Below are 5,494 nucleotides of genomic sequence, written 5' to 3' on the forward strand. Positions count from 1 at the left end.
CTAACACAGTGCACAGAAGATATGTAATAAAAGTTCATTGAATGAATGAATGTCGCAGACTGAATTCACGATATCCAGGGAAATGCTCTACGAGTATAATAACGATGCTGACGATGCTTATAGGGTGCTCCCTGAGAATAGGGCACCTCGGGTGGAACCCCAGGATCATTTGGAGCCCAAAGGTGAAGTGTCATACGGAGGAGCTACACCGAGGTAATTCGAACCACTCCGCAGACCTCTTGGAAGACTTTCTAAGACCACCCCAAGGCGGGGAACTGAACCTTGAGAACTGCTTCTAGGGCAGGCTCTCCGAGGACCCTTTAGCCATGGCAGGGAGCTTACCCTTGTCATCTGGGCTATTTTCCCTAGGCTGGGCCCTCTCCCGTCTCCCTCAGGCAACTATATGGCATCTTCCAGAAGCACCTCCTCCTCCAAGAATTCTGAGCCTTATCTGGGTGTTTTGAAGAAACTTGTGATTAATTGAAATACCTCAGGTATGCACCCAGTGGTTGCTATCTTAGTCTTTCCACAGGGTTGTTGTTTTTTTATATTTTTGGAGGGTTTTTTTTTTAAGTGCTGCAAGATTTATGGGAATTTCAGATGCTATAGCAACTCGAAGGGGGGGAAAGGTAGGCCTCGGCAGTGTCCCCTGGCTTCCCTACCATGAGGGAGATATGCTTGGGAGACATTTCAGTGGCCCCTGAGCCACACATCTGCGTGAGGGAGTCTGCATTGAGTCTGCACTGACAGGTGGAGGGAGAGACCTTGCCTCAGCACAGCAGTCAGAGCTCAGCTCGAGGGCCGCGTTGCTGAAGCTACAAGCAATGATTTGTTCCCCCGTGGCCACAGTAATGATCGGGTTGAGGCTCCTATACTGGGGCTGGGGGTGGAGGAGGGGGTGGGGAGCACGACGGGAAAGAGAAGGGAAGGGGAGCCCCTCCTATACACACATGGACTCGGGAGATTCACCACGTGCTCTGCTGAGGCTGGGAAAATAAACACCTTTCAAATTCCTGCCTGTGAAACCAGAAGTCAACAGAGTCCGGGGGCTTGTGCTGCCTGTCACTGCTCAGCCAAAAAGTGCAAACAGGGATTGGATTATAATTGTGCTTTTAATATTAATATCAGATGCGGGCAACCTGAGAAGGTGGTGAGTAACATCCCTCATACCCGCCTTTCCTCAAGCTTGTCAGGGCAGGTTCACATGAGAGAAGGAGGGGAAGGGACCGTGGAGAGGAACACACACAAGGGGTTCTGGTGGTGTGCAGTCTTGGAGTTTGAGTCCTTGAGCGGGTTTTGGCCCTGATGAATGGAACAGGATGGTGAGCATTCTGATAGGGATCTCCAAGCCAGTCAGGCGGTGGTCTGGTGCGGGTCATCCCAGTGTTTCTGGGTGTTTCCGGGGCACAGTCGATCAGTCTCCACATTCCTGGGGATGGGACACGTAGGTTCAGGGAAGAGTTAAAAGTCCCTTTGTTCTTTCCTAGTCAACTGTGAACTGCAACAAAATCTCAGCCAGAACATAAGCTTAAACATATACATTGATTAATTGGTTACATATTCTGTTAGTGATCATCTAAGACTATAATGGAGAGAAAACACAACTGGCCCTGAAAAGGATTTTATTTGTATTTCCCCTATGAATCCCCACTGTTAGTAGTGAGTGAAACCAAGCTGTCAGAGGATCTTGTCCAAGTTTCTCAATGTCTTGTACCTCATCTGTGCAGTCACCTGGTCCAGGGCTACAGTTATGGTACGGCGGTAATCTGGAATACAAACACGATAGAGTGAATAAGAGCACAGGTTCCTCCTTGGGATGGAGTCAGGGTGTCTGAAGCCATTTTATTTTGAAGAACAAGTTTTGTAATCTGAGTAGTTTCATGGTTAACAATGTTTGACTTAAATGCTTTACATATTTTTTAACATATATTTCTTGTCCTAAATCAGGCTTTGCAGACCCCATCCTAGCATGGAATGGCTTTCCATAAATAATTTCAAAAGAACTTAATATTAAGTCCGCTTTTGGGGACCACCCAAATACGTAACAGCAATTGGAAGGACTTGGTCCCACGTAAGGTGAATTTCTGGACAGATTTTAGCCAGTGTTTTCTTGACTGCGTGGTGAACCTTTTCCTCCTTTCCGGATGACTGTGGTCTCCAGGCTGAACGTAGACTCCAGTTTATTTTCAGATGTTCACTAACTTTCTGAGTTATTTCTGTCACAAAGGAGGGTCTGTTGTTCACTTTGTAAACTGTTGGGCAATGCAAAACAAGGGATTAACTCTTTTAAGAGCCACCCGACAACTTTTGAGGCCCTCTCTGTGCAGATTGGGTAAACCTCTATCCATCCAGAAAAGATGTGATTTTCCCAGTAGCCAGTTCCCAAGCCCAGTTCAAAGCTATCAATGCGGACTCGCATGCTGAAGTCCCAGGTGGTAACGCCCTGGCTTCCATAGTCGCTCCCAGTGCCACTAGTGCACATCCAGCTCTCCTCTGACCTCTCTCCAGGTAGCTGCTGCCATCCACGCACAGAGTGCAATCTGGGTCAGACCAAGGTTCATCCTTTAAATCAGGTCAGCTGCCATACACCTGTTCTTGATCTCTGGAGGGAAGGTAGGCTGCAGAGGAGAAACCAAAGCAGCGAGAAGCGTTTGCAGCCACAGGGCGCTACACAGGGACCTGGAGATGCACTTGCCGATCCTCTGGAGCCAAAGTAATCCGAGCATGCAATTTCGTGAAAAGGTCTCTACCCAAAAGCAGTATGAGGCAAGTGTTGATTTACCATAGTACATTCCAAAGCTTTCAGAAAATGCTGTGTCTCATTTTGGCCTGAGACACCAGTCACAGGGACAGTTTGAGCAGTAGGTTTTATCAGTCTTTGATTAAGCACTGTGTTTACTAGGAATTCAGTTGGTTGACCCTCTACTGTTAGTTTTACGTGGGGCTCCTGGGGTAGGGCCGGGGGCGGGGGGCAGTGTTCAGAAGCTGTCCAGGATCCAAGGGAGCGCCTGGGGTCCATCAGTCCCCATCAGACGCTGGGTCCCTTCCTGCCATTAGTTTGGCTGAGGGAGGCGTCTTCTGGGGCCCCGGCCTGCCTTTATTTTTCTCAGGGTATTCATTTTCCCAATGGCCCTCTTCTTTACAATGTGCACCTTGGTTAGGATCTAAGGGGCTTTGCCTTTGCCCCCCGAGATTTTCTGCTTCCTCAGAGGATCTCCCTCAAACCTGATTAAGGGAGGCAGTCCCTGCCCCTGCCTTGCAATGTTCCCTTCCATTGTAAACCTTAAAGGCAGTGTCCACCAATTGAGGGGGATTTACCCCTAGTGCCCCATCTAATTTCTACAGTCTCTTCCTAACATCAGGGGCACTCTGCAAAATAAACGCCATATTCACCATCCTTATGTTTTCTGGAGCCTGTGGGTCCAAATCAGTATGTTCTCTACATGCTAGATATATCCAATCCAAAAACTCAGAAGGATTCCCATTAGCTTTTGGTTGTACTGCTTGCACCATATGTCAACTTCTTTGTTTGGGGACCCCTTCTTTAATCCTTCCAGAATATATCTTCAATAACGCTCCAAATGAGGGAACCCTCCATTGTTGGGATCCCAGCCTGGCTCGACCAATGGTGTAGCTTCTGCTGGGTGCAGCACCACCCCTGGATTTTTTTGATGCAAACTTTGAGCCTCTTCATTGGTTTTGTCTGAAACTAGTCATCTTTCCTCAGCTGTTAGTAAAATGATGGGGAGGACTTGTATCTGCCCAGTTAGGGTGATGGGTTGCAAAACTTGAATGAATCCAACCAGTCAGTTTAGCTGAATCATCTTGGTAGGAGGGGTTAGAATTCTTTCAATTCAATGAATCGCAGGTTGAAAAAGGAGTGCACGCCCAGTAGTAACCAGCCGGCTGCCCTTGCGGTTTCACTCCTGCTGGTAATCTTCTCAAGGGAAACTGCCCTGCTCCGAATTTTGTACCCTGCCTGGTACAAGAAGGACAAGTTGTTCCTGCTTTAGATTTGATCTGCCCTCTTCTCCCTGCATTCGGGCCAGGGGGCAAGAGCCACATGCGAACCAGAGGAGGAGAAGGGAGAGGAGGGGGTGGAGGAAAAGGGAGAAAAGAAGGAGGAAGAAAAGACCAAGGATGTCCCCTCCCCCGCCACACACACAGCAAGCCGTTACTGGGACACCCTGGCCTCAGGAATCTGGCTTTCCAACATTTGCCTTGGCTCCTGAACCTGCTGTACCATCAACTTCTGTCCTATTTCATCAGCATCCTGCTTATGGAGAGCCATAAATGCTTAAACATAGGGATTCTTATCCCATTTCTCTGATCTCTGACAAAACAATTTTAACCACAAAACAGTATAATCATTCAAAGAACCATTGAGTGGCCAGCGCTCTCCTGAGTCAAGGGTATACATTGGCCAAGCAGCATTACAATAAAAAATCATCTTTTTCTTTGTCATGGACTCATACCCATAAGTAGACCAATTAGTGAGAATGCACCCCCAATGGGATGTCTTTTGGAACAGAGGCCACTGCACCCATTTCAGATCCGAATAACAAAACCAAACACCAGGCACAAACTGGTTATTGGATACTCATCACAGAAAGCCCAGTGCCACGCTGACTTATCCCAGATTTGGTAGGTAGGCCACCAGACGGCCAAAGGCCAGAAACCAGACAGGCTTTCCAAGTGCAAATCCAATCTCCTACTAAAAGATGAGGCCATGGGAAGCGCAGAGATCCCGGAACCAAAGATCTCCCCTGGCAAAAGCACCAGGCAGCTGCTAATGATCTCAGCGTGGGGCTGGGGCCTCCCTGTCCCGGCAGCCTCCAGGAATTCCCCTGAATGTCCCCATCCGACTTACGGAGAGTCCCAAAGCCATCCTGGCCGAGTGGCTAGAAATTGAAAGTGAAGGTCAACCGAGTCCGGGGGCTTCTGCTGCTGCCCAGCCAAAAAGCAGAGACAGGGATTGGGTTATAACTGTGACTTTGTTAATAGCCGATGTGGGCCATGTGGGAAGGTGGTAGGTAAAAACCCTGACATTCACTTTCCCTTAAGCTTGTCAGGGGCAAGTTTATATACGGGAAGCAGGGGACGAGAATGTGGAAACAGAGAACAAAGGTGAATGGAGTTTGAGTCCTGTGGGGGTGGGGGGGTTCTTTCAGTCCCAATGAATGGAACAGGACAGTCAGCATTCTGATAAGGGTCTCAAAGCCACTCAAGTGGCGATCAGGTGTTTCTGGGACACAATCAGCAGTCTCCTGCATTCCTGACGAGTGTAGGTCCAAGGAAGGGTTAAAAGTCTCTTTGTTCTTTCCTGGTCAACTGTTAAGCACAACAAAATCTCAGCCAGAACATAAGCTTAAACATACACAATGAAGAGAAAATGAAGCTGGCCCAAAAAAGGATTTTAACTCTAGCTCCTCTATCACCTGGGAACCGGAGGGCGCGTAACCAGCAGCGAAATTCCCTCTCCAGGAGGCTGCCA

At 48.4% G+C, this 5,494-nt stretch overlaps 1 long non-coding RNA gene across 1 annotated transcript; it reads right to left on the reverse strand.

Moving 5' to 3' along the window:
• Positions 1 to 1,093: 1,093 nt before the first annotated feature.
• On the reverse strand, positions 1,094 to 4,051 carry LOC118501057. The gene is made up of 2 exons (XR_004903623.1): positions 2,499 to 4,051; positions 1,094 to 1,766 (listed from the first exon to the last, which is right to left on the reverse strand). It is a non-coding gene; the product is annotated as an uncharacterized LOC118501057 (long non-coding RNA).
• Between the last annotated feature and the right edge of the window lie 1,443 nt (positions 4,052 to 5,494).

This window comes from Phyllostomus discolor, chromosome 6, assembly GCF_004126475.2.
Source record: "Phyllostomus discolor isolate MPI-MPIP mPhyDis1 chromosome 6, mPhyDis1.pri.v3, whole genome shotgun sequence".
Taxonomy (NCBI): Eukaryota; Metazoa; Chordata; class Mammalia; order Chiroptera; family Phyllostomidae; genus Phyllostomus; species Phyllostomus discolor.